We start from the raw sequence: 21337 nt of genomic DNA on the forward strand, positions 1-21337 counted from the left end.
TCAAACAGAAAGGCTCATTGGATGCCCAGACACTAATATGCAGAGATCCATGGGCACACAGAGATAGGGAGATATAGACCACTAGAACACAGAGGTTCAAGATATGCAAAGACTCAAGTACACTGAAGGATAAGGATACACAGATACTAACATACAGAGATCAGGGACACACAGAGACAACAGATAGAAGCAGGAGAATACAGTCAGAGACTCCGAGAAACCCAGAGAGGTGAACATATAGACACTGAAATAAAAAGACCAATAGAGTGTATAAGACAGGTGCATAAAGAACGGGAAACAGAAACTCACAGAATTATAGGGAACCAAGGATATGCAGATAGTGAACTACAATATGCAAAGGAAACCACAGACACCAGACACAGAGACACTGAGACACAGAAACCTTGAGAAACTAAAATATGCAGACACTGAAACACAGCCAAACACTTGCTCATACAGATATTAAGAGGCGCATAGCCCTTGGGAAATATAGCCAACCACTAAAACACAGAGAGACACTGGAATATACTAACACAACACACAAAGATACTAGTACAGTCATCAGAACACACTGGGATGCTGGCACACAGAAACAATGGGACCAGACATTACCACACAGGTACTGGTATACACAGACACTGGGATATACAAACAGAAGGATACATAGAACCTGGGACACACACACACACACACACACACACACACACAGGGACACAGCACCACTGGGACACAAGGAAACTGAGGCATAGAGACTGAAATATGAAAAAACTGAAACTCGGGATCATACTGAGACTAGAATACACAAAAATAGAATATAGATATTGAAGCACAGAAACACAAGGACATATAAAAACACTAAGACATACAGACACTTTGCCTCACAAACAGTGGAACAAGCAAACACTGGAATATACATACTCTGAGGTACACTGACATCAGAACACACAGAAATTGGGACACATCCTGGGACATACAGTTACTGAGGCACATACAGACATGGAACCACCATAGAACCACCACAAAACAGGAACAAACAGATGTTGTGACACACAGACACTGGGCTACAGGTACTGAAGTATACAAACACTGAAATTAAGAGACATATACAGCATGCAAACAGTCACTGGGGTTCACAAATCATGGGACATATAAAAATTCTGTGCATCTCTGTGTCAGGGCATTTGTGAGCCTCTGTGTATTATAATATCTGTGTTCTCCTATCTTTGTGCACAGAGATTGGAACATACACAGACATAAAGACACACAGATACTAGAACATACAGTCATTAGGACATAAACAAATATTGGGACACCCAGCCATTAGAGTACAGAGAGGCTGTGATCTATAGGTACTGGGAATTATATATACACAGTGACAACAGTCATTTTGACACACAAACTGTTGCACAGTCAGAAGTAGACAGAAACAGGGACTTATAGACATTAAAGTACATAGACACTGGGATACATAAACATTTAGACACAGCTACTTGAGTGTATAGACAATGGGACACAGCCCCTGACACACATAGACACTTGGATATACAGAAACACTGGGAGATACAGTCACTAGGGACACTAGTGAAACGTGAAGGACCTAGACACTGGGAAACAAGGTACATAAACACTGAGAAAAAAAAAATCACTGGGACATACAGACACTGAGACACACAAACACTGATACATAGAGATGTGTGGTACACAATGGAATACATAAACATCAGGGTCCTCCCAAACTAGGATATACAGACAGCAGAAAACATACAGACACTGACATACACAGTAGCAAACACTTAAGCCTACAGATACTGGAACACACAATCACTAGGACATACAGTGTGATACAGTCATGAGGCACACAAACACTGAGACTCAGACAGACTACAACATGCTAACAAAGGGACACAGTCACTGAAATATGTAGACACTGGGATACACAGACTCAAACACACAGAAACTGGGATACAGTCACTAAGCACACAAAACACTGAAATACATAGACACACTGCAACATGCTTACTCTGGAACACACAATCACTTTGGAACATACAAACACTGGGACAAACTAACACTGACAGATAATAGAACATACAGTACATTGGGACTTGCACAGACCCTAGGATACATAGGCACTGGAACTTACAGACATGGGGATATACTGACCCTGGGACAAACAGACACTCTTTTCACAGATATTGAGACACACAGACACTAGTACAAAAACACTAGGGCACATAGAGTGGGATAGACACGGAGACTGAGGCACACAGAAACACTGAAACTAAGCTATACAACCAACATGCTGGCACACAGACACTGGGGGCACATGGACACTAATGCACTAATTTACAGAGAAAAAGAGAAACTGGTATACATAGACATCATGGTACACAGATACAGGCAGAACTTAAGACACATAGAAACTTTGATATACGGTGACTTGGGGATATATAATCATTGAGACAGACCCTGGGAACATAGATACTGGTGCATAGTCACTAAGTGACAGACACTGGGATATACAGGCACTGGACCACATGGATATCAGTGCATACACATGAGGTACACAGACATTGGGACACACTAACACTAGGACAGTCACAGATTCTACAACACACAGACACCAGGAATCACAAGCATTGGGATATACAAACACTGGGGCCTACAGATATGAGAACCATAGAAAGTAATGCTCTTAAACACTGGAATATACTGTCACTAGTAATATACAACATTGGAACATACAGTAAATAGGATGTATAGACACCAGGAAACAGGAATTAGTATATACTGACAATAAGAGAGCATATTAAAAAGCAGAGACATTACTTTGCCAATAAAAGTCCATCTAGTCAAGGCTATGGTTTTTCCAGTAGTCATGTATGGATGTGAGAGTTGGACTATAAAGAAAGCTGAGCACCGAAGAATTGATGCTTTTGAACTGTGGTGTTGAAGAAGACTCTTGAGAGTCCCTTGGACAGCAAGGAGATCCAACCAGTCCATCCTAAAGGAAATCAGTCCTGAATATTCATTGGAAGAACTGATGTTGAAGCTGAAACTCCAATACTTTGGCCACCTGATGTGAAGAACTGACTCATTTGAAAAGACCCTGATGCTGGGAAAGATTGAAGGCAGGAGGAGAAGGGGATGACAGAGGATGAGATGGTTGGATGGCATCACAGGCTCAATAGACATGAGTCTGGGTAAATTCTGAGAGTTGGTGATGGACAGGGAGGCCTGATGTGCTGCAGTCCATGGGGTTGCAAAGAGTTGGACACGACTGAGTGACTGAACTGAACTGAACTGAACTGACAATAAGAGAGACAATAAGAACAATTGACTGGGACACAAACACAGGCACATTTGGCCCATGGGACACACAGAGACCCTGGGACACACACATTGGGACACACAGAGTAGGACAGTCATTGGAACATACCCAGACCTTGCAATTCACAGACCTAGGAAACATAGACATTGAGGTATACAGCCACTAGGAATTACTGAAACTGTAAAAGCAAAGATTCTGAGATATACGCAGATGCTAAGACAAAAACACTGTTCAATATAGTCATTGTGACATGTACAGACACTGGGGCACAGAAACACTGGCATTTACACATGAGAGTAAATACCAACAGCAGGAAACACAGATGCTGAGATATCCAAACACTAACTCCAAGACACATAGATACTTGAGCATAGAGAAAAGCTAGGACATACAAACACTAGGATATACTAACACTGAAACAGAAGGACACTAAGGCATAAAGACATTAGGACACACAGAAGCTAAAACATATTGACACTTGGGCACATTGTCACTGAGATATACACAAACACTCTGATGCTCAAACACTGATACACAAAGACACTGGGATATACAAACAATGGGAGGCATAGACAGAAATGGGAAACAAAGAATCTGAGAAACACAAAGAATCTGAGGTATTTTTTATGTCAGGGCTTGTAGGAATTTTACCGTTGCTTTACCATTGACAAAAAGGAGGAAAGGAAAGACTAGGAGATGGAGTGGTCTCATCCTGAGTCTTGGGACAGGGCTAAGCATGAGAGTGCTCTTATGATGAGGGTGATGACTGGAGAGGAAGGTGGATGGAGGGTAGAACAAAAGAAGTGGAAAGAAGGAGTGTGGATGAGAAATGTGAGTTTTCTTCCAGGCCAGTGGAACCAGTACAGCTTGCAGCAAGGGATGAGGTGTTTGAAGCCATACTAAGGAACTTGGTCTGATAGGATGGGAGGAGGGGAGTGGGGAGAAGAATGCCTTTCTGAGTGTTAGTGGGTGAGAATGAACAAACACAAAGTTTCTATTCTTGGCACATATTCACACTCCTTTTTTTTAAAGCTTATGTATAGTTCATTTACAATATTATATTAGTTTCAGATGTACAACATACTGAATAAATATTTTTATAGATTTACTCCATTAAAAGTTATTATAAAAATGGCTGTAATTCCCTGTTCTGTACATTATACCTTGTTGCTTATCTATTTTATACATAGTAATTAGTATCTCTTAATCCTATATTCCTAATTTGCCCTTTCCCTCTTCCCTCTCCCTCCTGGTAACCACTAGTTTATTTTCTATATCTATGAATCTGTTTCTATTTCATTATATACATTCATTTGTATTATTGTTTTAGATTCCACATATGAGTGACATCATAAAGTATTTGTCTTTCTCTGTTTTAAGCTTATTTCACTTAGCTTAGTATTCTGTAGGCTCATTCATCTACAATATTGTAAATGACAGAATTACATTCTTTTTTATGGTTGAGTTATGTATATTAATATATATATGTGCATATACTTATACATATATAAATTATAACTTTTTTTAACAAACCAAGATATAGTTTATTTTTACTTTATTTTTTTACATATGAGAAAATTTTATTTTATTTATCTTTTTTAATTTATTTATTTATTTATTTTACTTTACAACATTGTATTGGTTTTGCCATACGTTGACTTGAATCCACCATGGGTGTACATGTGTTACCCATTCTGAGCCCCCCTCCCACCTCCCTCCCCATCCCATCCCTCTGGGTCATCCCAGTGCACCCGCCCCAAGCATCCTGTATCATGCATCTAACCTAGACTGGCGATTCATTTCACATATGTTAATTTACATGTTTCAATGCCATTCTCCTATATCATCCCGCCCTCGCCCTCTCCCACAGAGTCCAAAAGACTGTTCAGTACATCTGTGTCTCTTTTGCTGTCTCACATAAAGGGTTATATGCTAGAACTGCTAGCAAAATTTTTTTAAGAATCATATGGAAACTGTCGTTAAAGAGCATAATAATAGTTATGAAGAATTCACTGGAGAAATTTAAAAGTAAGTTCAAACTGGAAGAAAGAACCTATGAACCTGAAGATAGACCAATAGATACACAATTTGAAGAGTAGAGAGGAAAATATATTGAAGAAAAATGAAGATATTCTCAGAAATCCATGGGCCAACATCAAGCATTCTAAGACATATATAATAGGAGCCCCAGAAGAAGAGGAGAGAAAGACAGGGGCAGAAAAATGTACTTGAAGATACAATAAAAATTTCCCAAAGTCAATGAACGTCATCAATCTATAGATCTAAGAAGCACAAAAAACTCTAAGTAGGATAAAAACAGAGATCTTGGTCAAATTTTTGAAGGCTAAAGATAGAAAATCAAGAAAGCGGCAATTTAAAAAAGAAAGAAACATGTAGGGAGTTCCCTGGTGGCCTAGTGGTTAGGATTCCAGGCTTTCACTGTCTTGACCTGGGTTCAATACCTAGTCAGGGAACTGAGATCCTGCAAGCTACCTGGTGCTGTCAACAACAACAGCAAAAAAAAAAAAAAAAAAACCATTATGTACAGGAATGACTCAATATTAATGATTGACTTATCAGAAAGAATGGAGGCCAGAATGTAGTAGAATGACACAACTCAAACTACTAGAATAAAAACTAGAATTATTAAAAATGATAGCAAAGGAACTTCTCCAGTGGTCCAGTGGTTAAGAATTCTCCTTGCAATGTAGGGGACACAGGTTTGATCTCTGGTCAGGAAATTAAAATGCTACATGCTGCAGAGCAACTAAACCTGCAGGCCACAACTACTGAGCCCACATGTTCCAGAACCCGCGTGCCACAACCAGAGAGTCTGTGTGCCTCAATGAAAGATCCTGCATGACACGACGATCGTGTGTCCCACAACTAAGACCTGACCCAGTCAAATAAAATAAATATTAAAAACAAAATGCTTACAGTTGATAAGTCTAGATTGAAAGGTACAGAGGTATTCATTATATTATTCTTTCAACTTTATTTTTTTAACTATTTTATTTTTTTGAAAGGATATTTAGTAATATCCTTAGGATGTCCTTTTTTCCCATTTATTTTTATTAGTTGGAGGCTAATTATACAGAGTGAAGTAAGCCAGAAAGATAAAGACCAATACAGTATACTAATGCATATATATGGAATTTAGAAAGATGGTAACAACAACCCTATATGTAAAACAGAAAAAGAGACACAGATGTTCAGAACAGACTTTTGGACTCTGTGGGAGAAGGTGAGGATGGGATGTTTTGAGAGAACAGCATCAAAACATGTATATTATCAAGGATGAAACAGATCACCAGTCCAGGTTGGATGCATGAGACAAGTGCTCGGGGCTGGTGCACCGGGAAGACCCAGAGGGATGGGGTGGGGAGGGAGGCAGGAGGGGGAATCGGGATGGGGAGTACATGTAAATCCATGGCTGATTCATGTCAATGTATGGCAAAAAACACTTCAATATTGTAAAGCAATTAGCCTCCAACTAATATATTATTCTTTCAACTTTAAAAAGTGAAGGCAAGATAAAAACACTCCCAGATAAAGACTGAGAAAATTTGTAAATATCTAGTGAGCTTTGCCAGAAATATTAAAGGAAGTACTTCAAGCTGAAAGGAATGACACCACATGATAAATCTATAAGAATGCATGAATAGATAGGTAAATACATAAAACTCTGTAATATTGGTTTTGCTCATTTCTTCTATTAACTTCTTTTAAAAAGTTTTGGACTCTGTGGGAGAGGGCGGGGGTGCGATGTTTCGGGAGAACGGCATCAAAACATGTGTATTATCTAGGGTGAGGCAGATCACCAGCCCAGGCTGGATGCATGGGACAGGTGCTCGGGCCTAGTGCACTGGGAAGACCCGGAGGAATCGGGTGGAGGTGGGGGTGGGAGGGGGGATCGGGATGGGGAATACTTGTGGATCCATGGCTGGTTCATGTCAATGTATGACAAGGGCCACTGAGTATTGTGAAGTGATTGGTCTCCAACTGATGAAGATAGATGGAAAAAAAAAAAAGTTTAAGATGGACTGAAGTAATAACTGTGACACTGTATTATTGGGTTTATAATTTGTGTAAATGTGGTAGATGTGGAAAAATAGCAAAAAGGAGAAGGTATATATGTGTGTGTGTGTGTGTGTGTTTGGTATAAATAGATGCATATACATATATACCTACTTATTTTTATCTATTGACATCTAGATACCTATCTATCCATCTATACAAAACATGTAAAAATTTCCACTCTTTTCAAGTATATGTGAATATTCTTCAAGACAGAACATGTTCTAGGCCATAAAACAAATCTTGGTAAATTTAAAAGGATATGCACTCTGACAATTAAACTTACTTAGAAACAAATAATAGCAAGAAATACGAGAAATGGTCGAAATATTTGGAAAGTTTATAAAAACACATTTCAAAACAAACAGCCCAATTTTAAAATGGGCAAAGACTTGATTAGCTATACAAATAAACAATAATCACATGAAAAGATGCTCAACACAACTAATTATTAGGGAAATACAAATCCAAACCACAATGCCAGTTGTCAGTTCTACCTAATTTACCTTATTTAATTGCATTATTTAAACCCTACTTCATTTAATTACATCAATTGTTGTTGTTACTGTTGTTCAGTCACTCAGTCATGTTCAACTCTTTGCGACTCCATGAACTGCAGCACACCAGGCCTCCCTATCCTTCACTATGTCCTGGAGTTTGTTTAATCTCATTTCCATTGTATCAATGATGCCATCCAAACCACCTCATCCTCTGTCACCCCCTTCTCCTCCTGCCTTCAATCTTTCCCAGCATCAGGGTCTTTTCCAATGAGTCAACTCTTCACATCAGGTAGCCAAAGTATTGGAGCTTTAACTTCAGCATCAGTCATTCCAATGAATATTCAGGGTTGATTTCCTTTAGGACTGACTGGTTTGATCTCCTTGCTGTCCAAGGGACTGTCAAGAGTCTTCTCCAACACCACAGTTTGAAGGCATCAATTCTTTGGTGCTCAGTCTTCTTTATGGTCCAAATTTCACATCTATGCACGATTACTGGAAAACCATAACTTTTATTATATGGACCTTTGTGGGCAAAGTAACATCTCTGCTTTTTAATACGACATCTAGATTTGTCAGGGTTTCCCTCATAGCTCAGTTGGTAAAGAATCCGCCTGCAATGCAGGAAACAGTGGTTCAATTCCTGGGCTGGGAAGATCTGCTGGAGAAGGGATAGGCTACCCACTCCAGTGTTCTTGGGCTCCCCTTGTGGCTCAATTAGTAAAGAATCCGCCTGCAATGCAGGATACCTGGGTTTGATCCCTGGGTTGGGAAGATCCACTGAAGAAGGGGAAGGCTACCCACTCCAGTATTCTGGCCTGGAGAATTCCATGGAGTGTTTAGTTCATGGGGTCACAAAGGGTTGGACACGACTGAGCAACTTTCACTTTCACTAGGTTTGTAATAGCTTTTCTTCCATAGAGCAAGAGTCTTTGAACTTCATGGCTGCAGTCACCATCTGCAGTGATTTTGGAGCCCAAGAAAATTAAGTCTGTCACTGTTTCCAGTTTTTCCCCATCTATTTGCCATGAAGTAATGGGACTGGATGCCAAGATTTTCATTTTTTAACATTGAGTTCTAAACCAGCTTTTTCACTCTCCTCTTTCACCTTCATCAAGAGGTTCTTTAGTCCTCTTCACTTTCTGCCATTAGGGTGGTGTCATATGCATATCTGCTGATACTGCTATTTCTCCCAGCAATCTTGATTCCAGCTTGTGCTTCATCCAGCCTGGCAAATTTCACATGATGTACTCTGCATATAAGATAAATAAGCAGGGTGACAATATACAGCCTTGATGTACTCCTTTACCAATTATGAACCAGTCGATTGTTCCATGTCTGGTTCTAACTGTTGCTTCTTGACCTGCATGCAGGTTTCTCAGGAGGCAAGTAAGGTTGTTTGTTATTCCTATCTCTTGAAGAATTTTCCACAGTTTGTTGTGATCCCCACAGTCAAAGGCTTTGACATAGTCAATGAACCAGAAGTAGATGTTTTTCTGGAATTCCCTTGCTTTTTCTATGACCTAATGGATGTTGGCAATTTGATCTCTGGTTCCTCTGTCTCTTCTAAATCCAGTTCGTACATCTGGAAGTACTTGGTTCATGTACTGCTGGAGCCTAGCTTGAAGGATTTTGAGTATTACCTTGCTATCACATGAAATGAGTGCAGTTGTGCAGTAGTTTGAACATTCTTTGGCATTGCTCTTCATTGGGATTGCATCAAATGTAAAATCAATTAAAATTCCAATTAGAGGGCAGATATTGACAGAATGGGATTAAAGAGAGAGGGAAAAATAACCAATAATTTGCTGTCTCTAAGAGACTTGCTTTAGATTGAAAGATAGATTAAAGCAGGGTGAAATCCTAACCCTTATCCGATCACACAAATTCATTTTATTACTTCACAATTCTGTAGGTCAAGTCACACTGGTCTCACTGGGATAAAACGAAGGTATGGGCAGGGCTAGCTCAATCTATTCGGAGAAGTCAGTGGCACTCCACTCCAGTACTCTTGCCTGGAAAATCCCATGGACGGAGGAGCCTGGTAGTCTGCAGTCCATGGAGTCGCACAGAGTTGGACATGACTGAAGCAATTTAGCAGCAGCAGCTCTATTACACTTTCCCAGAGACAGAAGATCCCCTACTCCTAGGTGTATACCCAATAAATGCATGTATGAACAAAAAGTATAAAAATAAAATGAGGAAAGACACTCTCTTCAGCAAATGCTTCTGGGAAAGTTGGACAGCTGCATGTAAATCAATGGAGTTATAACACACTTTCACACCAAGCATAAAAATAAACTCAAAATGGCTTAAAGACTTAAACATAAAACTCCCAGAAGACAGTTTAGGCAAAATATTCTGTGACATAAGTTGCACCAATATTTTCTTAGGTCAGTCTCCCAAGGTGATAGAAATAAAAATAAACAAATGGAACTTAATCAAACTTACAAGCTTTTAAAACCTACAAAACCATTTTTAAAAATCTACAAAATGGGAGATAATATTTGCAAATGATCCAACCAACAAGGACTTAATCTCCAAAATATACAAACAGCTCATACAACTAAGCAACAACAACAAAAAGGCAAATAGCCCAATGAAAAAAAACGGGCAGAAGACTTTAATTGACATTTCTCCAAAGGAGACATACAGATGGCCAATATGCACATGAAAAGATTATTATTAGACTTGCAGCAATGCAAATCAAAAATACAATGAAGTACCACCTCACACTGGTCAGAATGGTCATCATTTAAAATTTTACAAATAGCAAATGCTGGGGGCGATGTGGAGAAAAGTCTTATAATATTAGTGGGAATGTAAGTTGGTGCAGCCATTATGGAAAACAGTATGAAGTTCCTCAGGAAACTAATAATAGAACTACCATATGATCCAGCAATCCCACTCCTGGGTATATAACCAGACAAAACTAAAATTTAAAAAGATACATGCACCCCTATATTCATAGTTGCACTATTCACAGTAGCCAAAACATGGAAACAATCTAAATGCTTATTGAAAGATGAATGAATAAAGAAGATGTAAATATACACAATGTAATACAACTCAGCCATAAACAAGAATAAAATAATGCCATTTGCAGCAACATGGGTGCAACTAGAGATTACCACATTAAGTGAAGTAAGTCAGAAAGAGAAAGACAAATACCATATGATGTAACTTGTATGTGGAACCTAAAATATGACACAAATAAACCTATCTATGAAACAGAAATACTCACAGACATAGAGAACAGATTTGTAGTTGCCAAGAGGGATTCTTTGAGGGAGAGGGTAGTTTGGGGTTGGTAGATGAAAACTATTACATTTAGAATGGCTAAATAATAAAGTCCTACTGTATAACACATGAAACTATATCCAATCTCTTGGGATAAACCATAATGGAAAAGAATACTTGCACATTAGGAAATACCCTCCAGAGGGCTGCTGTAGAAGATAGATTGAAGGATACTAGACTGGAAGCTCCTATATGTTCTGGACACTGTGTTAGCCTCTGGAGATAGAACACTGAACTAGGTAGACAGAATTTCTTGCTCTCATGGAGCTAATGAGGGAGGAGAACAGACAATAAAGATGTAAGGAAAATAAAAATAATTAATTTCAGAGAGTAATAGACATTATGGGCTTCCCTGGTGGCTCAGATGGTAGAGAATCTTCCTGCAATGCAGGAGATCAAGGTTCAGTTCCTGGGTTGGGAAGATCCCTTGGAGAAGGGAATGGCAACCCACTCCATATCCTTGCCTGGAGAATTCCATGGACAGAGAAGCCTGGCAAGCTACAGTCCATGGGATCACAAAGAGCTGGACACAACGGAGCGACTAACACACAGATACACATACTCAACAGACATTATGGAGTAAAGAACATAGAATAAAGAAGTGGGGCTTCTTTCAATAGGTATATCAGGAAAAGCCTTCATGAGGAAATGACATTTTAGTTGAGACCTGAATGAAATGATGGGTCCAATCATGGGAAGATCGAGGGACAAAATGTTCCAGGCAATAAGGAACAACCAAAGAAAAAGCTCTGAAGCTGAACTCAAATTGGAGTGTGATGAGTTTGGTCTGAGTCAGTGCTCTAGTGATGATAAGACATGATCTAAGACAATGGAGTTTAGAGGAGGAGATGAATACAAGAGATATTAAAGAGGTAACATTGTCAGGAGAAGCAGCACAAAATGATAGAATGGAATTTAAGCCAAATGTAATCAAATGATGAGCAGATCTAAGCCTGTTAGTAGGATACCTGGCAGAGTGAATGACTGACTGTGGCCATGATAGTAAGTCTTCCTAGCCTTGGAGTTCAGTGAGTTTTTTTTTTTTTAATGAAAACATCTCAAGCTTTCTAGAGGCAAATCAGATGAATTTCATTCAACAGTGAGTATTGGTTACTTGCTATGAGTCAGGTATTGTTCTATGTATCAAGGAAACAGCAATGACAAAACAAAAGCCTCTGCCTTCATGGAGCTTATGTGTAGTGAAAAAAGACTGAAAATAGACAAATAAACAGAGCTGAAGTGAAAAATAAAGCAAAGTAAGGCAATAGAGATGGGAGGAATGGACTATGCACTATTACAGACAGGATGGTTTGTCAGGGACAGTCTCACTGAGGTGACAATTGCATAACTAGAGTGATCAACTATCTTGTTTTCTCAGCACTGTCTCACTTTTAACACTGAAAACCTCACATCCTGGGAAACCCTTCAGTTCGAGGCAAACCAAGGCAGTTAGTCACCCTAAGAATGGAAGGAAGGGAGGATCCATGCAATTATCTGAGAGAAAAGTGTTTCAGATAAAAGGAACAGCTTCACACCACCTAACATTTTCCCTCTTTCACTGCAGCAGGATAGGAAAGTGTCTTTTATCTCATAGTCCACCTGCCAATGCAGGAGACTCGGGTTTGATCCTTGAGTCAAGAAGATCCCCTAGAGAAGGAAATGGCAACCCACTCCAGTATTCTTGCCTGGGAAATGCCATGGACAAGGGAGCCTGGTGGACTACAGTCCATGGAGTCACAAAGGAATCAGACATGACTTAGCGACTAAGCAACAACTTCCACCTACACACAACTCAGCCAGAATGGAAGGAAACTGGAAGGAGTGGATGATGGATCAGGAAACATTTAGAAGGGAAAATGCTGCCTGAGCTCAATGTGTTTGTGCCCTCTCTCCTTACACTGGTGCTGAAATAGCTCAGAACTGAATAGTACATAGCAAACTCAAGGTGTATTCACACATTTGAGGTTCAACAAATCTAAAGACAGTTTCTCAGTACATTGTTGAAATAAATTCTTGACTGGCATCTTTGGATCATAAACTTGCATCCAGGGACATATGTCCTCCCTGTGCTATGCCTTACATGAATGTCAGGCTCAGAAATGTGGATTTTACTCTGTTGGCAATGAGTCACCACTGAATGGCTCTGAACAGGAGCAGATTATGATGGCAGAGAGGGGTTTTCAAGGGAACCCAGTAGTATTGAGGACAATAGAAAGGAGGAGGTTAAGACTCAAAGAAGACAGGTCAACCAGGAAGACCCTTGAGGAAGGAGCTCTCAGCTGGCAGCCTGCCTTACTAGAACTAAATAATGGCAAATATGGAAGCCAGTTCCATGTCATCCTGGAGTTCTAGCCCCTGGAATGATGGGTGTTGGAACAGAGGCTCCACAGACAGAAAAAACCTACCCAACATTAAGTTGAATAGGTACACCCAGTCCGCAGCCTGACCTAGTGCCCTCCTATCCTCTCCTCCTGTAAAACAATTTCCTTCTTGGAAAGAGATTTAGGAAACTCATTTAAGAGGAAGTTATCACGTCTTATCGGAGTTTGTCTTCTTGGGGGATTGGCTGGAAGGGACCCCAAAAGGAAACTGAGTAGTCTTATGACCCTCCCTCAGGTATTTGAGGCCCAAAAAAATGATAGGATATACTCAAGGCCAAGGAAAGGAAAGGAAAGAAAGTTGTGGATGATGACTGTGGATGCTAAACTTTGAAAATTACTCTTAGCTACAAAAAGGAGGGTCAATATACATTAAAAAATAATTTCCTGGACGAACCAAAAATGTTATTGACTCCAATAAACTACATACATTTATTCACAAGAGCTACAGTTACTCGAGTGCCATGCCCACATATTTTACATATTCACACTCCTGATGTTACACACACACACACACACACACACACACACACACACACACACTTCCTTAGATGTTATCTAAGCTATAAGCTGCATATGTCTTGGGAACGTTCTCTGTTGATTCACTTGTTCACAGCAATGTAAATAGTGAATACTGATTTTCAGTTTTAGAATCAACCTATATCTACAAAGTCTGGTAAACTTAGTGATGCTTATGGAACAGAATAGAAATGTTATTGATATTGAAAATGTAATAGTAAAAGAATGACTATCAGAAGGTAGGAGGTAGAAGAAAAAAATGAATATCTTCATCCTATATAGATGGAGTTGAGACACTGATAATAGGTGATGAAACAAACTTGATTGAACTAGACTTTTAACTCAAGAAGACATGTGCTTTGACAAATGAAACTGAAGAGCAATTCTCCAAGTTGTTATATCAGTACATGTTCAATTATACTGGTTCTTAATGTTTAACCTGTTTTCCCATTAAACAATGTTCAGTGAACAAAAGAACAAAATAAATTAGACATGATCAGTGTGGAAACTATGTTACTATGTAAATCGAACATAGACTGTAACTGCAAGGAATTTTATAAGCAAATTCTTCAAAACTAGGAAATGTTAAAAGAGCCAAATCATCATAGAAATGAAAGGGCAAGTAATTTAAACACTTATCATTTATTTCAGGTAAACAATAAATAATTTTAGTATAATATGTCCCACACAATATTTTTCTTTTTTTCGTGTAGTTATTCATAGGTGATTGGAAATCAAATGTAATGCATTATCCTCTGTTTTCTTTTAATTTTTTTTTTTGTTGAAGGATAATTGCTTTATAGAATTTTGCTGTTTTTTGTCAAACCTCAACATGAATCTAAATATGGAAACCCTAGTCATAAGGAGAATATGTCTCAGATACAGCAACAGAAAATCTAGAACACAAACATATTTGGAAAACTTTGGTATAAATTTATCTCTAAGAATACCTTTGTATGACTATCTTAGAATTATGAAAGTGAATTAGGATCAAAATGGGCACACTGTACTAATGTAGAAGTCTTAACTTTAAGGCAGTGAGGAGCCTACTTGAATCAGAAAGAATCATCCTGGTTGAAGCAGAGATATGCAGAGTAGCCTGAATTAAGTGATGAGAAAACTCTAGTGATGCCAAGGCTAAGGAGAAACCCTAATGTGGGGGTGGTTGAGGACATTGACTTTATGTTTGGACAAGGGGGTATGAGGAACAGAGGTGAAGAGAAGGGAGGGTCTGATGACAAGTTGTTTTACTACTACTGAATAAATGATGTCTGGTGGACATTCAGGCAGAGATATGTAGCAGGCAGTCAAATATGTTCATTTAGAACTGGGGAAAAAAGTTTGGCCTGAATATACATAGTATCATTCTTAGTGTATATATGATAATTTGGGGAACTGAAGAGCAGTATAATAGAAACACAGAGGAGGAACATAAAAGTCAGAATGCAGAGAATTTAATAAAGTGCAAGAGATAGCAGAAAGTTTAAGTAAAATGAGGAATGACAAATATCCTTAGGCATTTACATGAAGTAAATCACTCACTGATGGTGTCCATAGTTGTTTTAGTGAGACAGTTTGATCAGAACCTTGAGTGGGATAAGGAATGATAGGTAGAAAACCCACGTGGAAGCAAATCTGTTCTCTTAAGGTCAGCTATGATGAAGAGAACAAAATGGCAGCTACCTGGCAGGAGGAGTGCAAGAGGAGATAATTGCACTGAAATATAAGCTCTATTATTCAGCCATAAAAAAAAAAGAATGAAAGCTTTCCATTTTCAACATGGATAGACTTCAAAATCAGGGATTATTTTTTTATTGCTAATTCCCTAACACCCAGAAGAGTGCATGACACATAGTGAGTACTCAGTATTTGTTGAGCACAAGAATGGATACCAAGAATATGGAAAAGTTTCCCTACCTGGGCTCCTGTACTATGAAGAGTCAAACAGAATGAGATAGATAGATCTGCACATACTGACAAGATTAAAACTCAAGTCTATTACTGAGCGAAGCTGATGACAGATATGTAAAGTGGGATTTCAGGAATGAGAAGGAACTGAACTGGGTGGAACATATAGAAAAGAGAATATTACACTTGAGGAAGGGACTGAGAAGAGGGCAACCTACAGATAATAATAAATAGAGTAAATGAGATAGAGACTCAGGTGTAGGTAGGACCTCTTATATCAGCCTACTGGGAGAAGGTCCCTGATGTGGGTGGGACTCAGTGGGGTACAGGCCTACAGAAGAGAAGGTGTCTAACAAAGATGGAACTGATTATAGGCCCGAGGACATCAAAGTAAGGGACCCCTCTGTCTGACTTGAGGCTTACTTACAGAGAAAAGAAGGACCCAGTATTAAGAAGAACTAGTGAGAGAAGTTATCATAGAGGAGATCACTGATAAAGTTAATGCTGAACATGAAACTGTCTGTATAGATTAAAAGGACTCCCAAGTTCCAAGTCTTACTACGTAACTGCCTATATGTTGGGAAGGACCATGACCTGGACACAGTGGATTCTGGTCTGGCTTCTAAAAATGGAAAAAATTCTGGTGTGGGTCAAGGTAACTAGATTTGTGTCTATTCTACCTATGGGGGAGAAAAGGATCTTGGTCAGAGCATACCTGAACAGAATCTTGAAAGTAATGAGAAAGACCTGGGTGCTTGGTAGGAGTTTCTGATTTAAATAAGCTGAGAGTGGCAGGTGTGCCTAGTGTGGCCTGGGGTGGGTGTACCAAGCAGGGTCAGGCTGTGGGTTCTATTCACATATCCCAGGTAGAGTAAGGATCTTGGTGTGTGATAGGTCTAAACAAGGAGTGAGCGTCTCTGGATGTAACTAGGATAGGCATAGAAATGAGCAGAGCAAAAGCCAGGGGCTCTTGATAATGAGAAAAGGTCATCCTGAAGCATGTGTGTGGAGAGCACTATAGGGCCAGGTTTGTATTTGTGAGAACTTTCAGGGATTCGAAGGGTAGGGAGGAGGGTCCTTCCCTGGGCTGGGTGCTATTACAACTTATCCTCTCTGGAGTGGAATTTTTTTTAATCTCTATGGATTAATCATATGATGTGAACCCCAGCAGTAAAGCCAAGAAATTCACCCCTATCAGATTTCATCTGCACTACCTATAAACTTGTGAATTTCTCTCTCCACAGAGTCCCCTACTCTACTAAATTCCAGGCCTGGTAGAGACTTTTCTTACTACCTATAGGACTGAACCCTTGTTAGCCAACACTTCTCAAACTCTCTGAGGTAAAGCACTCTTTGTGATAGGATTTAGCAAATATTACATAATATTTTGCCAGGAAAATAGGCATTTTTAATGCAAGGTATGTTTCTATAAATGATTGAATCCTCTTTATTATGAGCAATCATATTACTATGGTACTAAATTTCCTGTGTGTAAAACAATTTGGTGTCTGCCTCATCCAATCTGGTGGAGAGTGAAGAACAACATCTGTCATATCTCTAGTCACATGCTTCTCAAAGACACGTATTTAAAACATCATGACAATGATTACAATACACATGATCAGTTTCCATACAAATACAAGAAGTCACAGTTGCAAAGAATCACCATTCTTTGCAATTCAACTAAATTCCCTCAGTTTTCAGATGAAGTGACACACCTGGCTCAGATTTACTTTGCAAACCTTTACTGACACTGTATTCTAGATGATGTTTAGGATGTATGAGGGACAAAGATGATACAGACAGGGTCCCTGCCCTTGAGAAGTTCACAGTGTTGAGGGGAAGACACATGGACAGACAATTTTCATCATAGCCTGATCAAATCTGTAATTGGTGCTGGACCCTTTATATTTGTCACCCTACAAAGACCTCCAAGGGGTAGGTTAAACTTCTTTATACACATACAGACACAGCTGATGGTAGTTTGGTACCTTGTAAGTGGTAGAGCTTGGAATACATACACAGGTCTGTCTCACTCCAAAGCAGGCCTCCCACTAATCATGGCAACACTTTACTTGCTTTATAGATGCTGAGCTGTAGATGTCATTCCTAATGATACAGCCACCCTCTCCCAACATGGTTAACAGCAAGGCAATTCATGCACCCAGCATGGGCGGAGTATTCCTGTGAAGAGCTAGGTCAGAGCTCTGGGTCAAATCTCATAAAATCTGTGCTACAATCAATGTGACTGGGGGCCTGCTTTGTGACTGTTTATGAATCTGTATGAACAGGCAGTTTGAAAAGTTATAGCATGTATATTATCTATGGTGAAACAGATCACCAGCCCAGGTGGGATGCATGAGACAAGTGCTCGGGCCTGGTGCACTGGGAAGACCCAGAGGAGTCAGGTGGAGAGGGAGGTGGGAGGGGGGATCGGGATGGGGAATACGTGTAACTCTATGACTGATTCATGTCAATGTATGACAAAACCCACTGAAATGTTGTGAAGTAATTAGCCTCCAACTAATAAAAAAATAAAAAATAAAAATAAATTTAAAAAAAAAGAAAAGTTATAGATTCAGGGAAGGTGGTGTCTTTTAAAGCATGTAAGGTTAACCTTACCATCCTTGCCCTTTAAATTGTATCACTTCCCAAAATGGTGAAGCTCCCCAGAAACTGCTATTACCTGGTAAAGAGGAAGTGAAAGGTCTGACTCAGGGCTTTATACCTCTCTCAGCTGGGCAGTTTCACCATAGCATTTGCCTGTGAGGAGGAAAATGCTAAAAGACTTCTCATAATCTTTCCTTAGAAGTTGTCTCCTGGTCCATTTTACAGTCTGTATTTCACAAATTTTAAGAATACAAGGGTGTGAATAGCCAAAGCAATCTTGAGAAAGAAAAATGGAGCTGAAGTAATCAGGCTCCCTGACTTTGGACTATACTACAGAGCTACAGTAATTAAGGCAGTATGATACTGGCACAAAAACAGAAATATAGACCTATGGTCACCTAATCTATGACAAATAGAGAAAAGACAGCCTCTTCAATAAATGGTGCTGGGACAGCTACATGTAAAAGAATGAAATGAGAACACTCATTGAAAGCCCATACATAAAAATAAAGTTGAAATGGATTAAACACCAAAATGTAAGGTCAAATACTATAAAACTCTTAGGGGAAAACATATACAGAATACTCTTTGACATAAACCTTTTTTCCTGGCTGTTTGCTCATATGGTAGAGAGAGAACTCTAGTGTCTCTTCCTCTTTGTATATGGGCATCAGTTTTATCAGGTTAGGGTTGTACTGTTAGGATCTCACTTAACCTTAATCACTTATTTAAAGGTCCCTCTAACGTAGTCACACGGGGGTTTAGGGTCTCAACATGAATTTGGGATAGGGGACACAATTTCATCCATAGAACAAGAATAATACATAAAAGTCAATAGCTTTCCTATATATCAGCAATGATCAAGTGGAATTTTAAATTAAAAACACAATACCATTTATATTAACACCCAAAGGAATGAAATAATCGGACATGACAATCTAGCAAAAGATATATACAAGATCTATACGAGGAAAACTATAAAATGCTGATGAAAGAAAACAAAGAAGAACTAAATAATTGGGAAAATATTATTATGGATAGGAAAACCTCAATATTGTTTTTCCAAATGTAATTATAAAGTTAATACAGTATCAATCAAAATTTCAGCAAGTTATTTCGTGGATGTTGACAGATTAATTCTAAAGATTATCTGGAGAGGTGTGATTAAGATGGCAGAGTAGGAAGACCCTGAGCTAACCTCCTCCTACAGTCACACCAAAATGACAAAAATTTAAAGAGCAACTATTGATGAGAAAACTGGAACACTAGTAGAAAAGGTCAAATCCTAAAAGATAATTCTGTTAAAGTGCTGCACTCAATATGCCAGCAAATTTGGAAAACTCAGCAGTGGCCACAGGACTAGAAAAGGTGTTTTCACTCCAATCCCAAAGAAGGCAATGACAAAGAATGTTCAAACTACTGCACAATTGCACTCATCTCACATGCTAGCAAAGTAATGCTCAAAATTCTCCAAGCCAGCCTTCAATAGTACATAAACCATGAACTTCCAGATGTTCATGTTGGATTTAGAAAAGGAAGAGGAACCAGAGATCAAATTGCCAACATCCATTGGATCATTGAAAAAGCAAGAGACTTCCAGAAAAACATCTAATTCTGCTTTATTGATTACACCAAAGCCTTTGACTGTGTAGAGCACAACGAACTGTGGAAAATTCTGAAAGAAATGGGAATACCAGACCACCTGACCTGCCTCGTGAGAAATCTGTATGCAGGTCAAGAAGCAACAGTTAGAACCGGACATGGAACAACCAACTGGTTCCAAATTAGGAAAGGAGTACGTCAAGGCTGTAGACTGTCACACTGCTTATTTAACTTATATGCAGAATGCATCATGCAAAATGTCAGGCTGAATGAAGCACAAGCTGGAATCAGGATCACCAGGAGAAACATCAATAACCCCAGATATGCAGAAGACACTACCCTTATGGCAGAAAGTGAAGAGGAACTAAAGAGCCTCTTGATGAAAGTGAAAGAGGACAGTGAAAAAGCTGGCTTAAAACTCAACATTCAAAAAACTAAGATCATGGTATCTGGTCCCATAACTTCATGGCAAATAGATGGAGAAACAATGGAAACAGTGACAGACTATTTTCTTAGGCTCCAAAATCACTGTGGATGGTAACTGCAGCCATGAAATTAAAAGATGCTTGCTTCTTGGAATAAAAGCTATGACCAACCTAGACAGCATAATAAAAAGCTGACATTATTTTGCCAACAAAGGTCCATCTAGTCAAAGCTATGGTTTTTCCAATAGTCATGTATGGATGTGAGAGTTGGACTGTAAAGAAAGTTATAGTTGGACTATACAGAAACCAAACTATACAGCTTTTGAACTGTGGTGTTGGAGAAGACTCTTGAGAGTCCCTTGGGCTGCAAGGAGATCAAACCAGTCAATCCTAAGGGAAATCAGTCCTGAATATTCATTGGAAGGACTGATGTTGAAGCTGAAGCTCCAATACTTTGACCACCTGATGCAAAGAACTTCACTCATTGGAAAACACCCTGATGCTGGGAAAGATTGAAGGCAGGGGGAGAAGGGGACAACAGAGGATGAGATGGTTGGATGGCATCATCGACTCAATGGACATGAGCTTGAGCAAGCTCCAGAAGTTGGTGATGGATAGGGAAGCCTGGTATGCTGCAGTCCATGGGGTCACAAAGAGTCAGACACAACTGAGCAACTGAGCTGAACTGAC

The sequence above is a fragment of the Muntiacus reevesi genome, chromosome X (genome assembly GCF_963930625.1).
Source record: "Muntiacus reevesi chromosome X, mMunRee1.1, whole genome shotgun sequence".
Taxonomy (NCBI): Eukaryota; Metazoa; Chordata; class Mammalia; order Artiodactyla; family Cervidae; genus Muntiacus; species Muntiacus reevesi.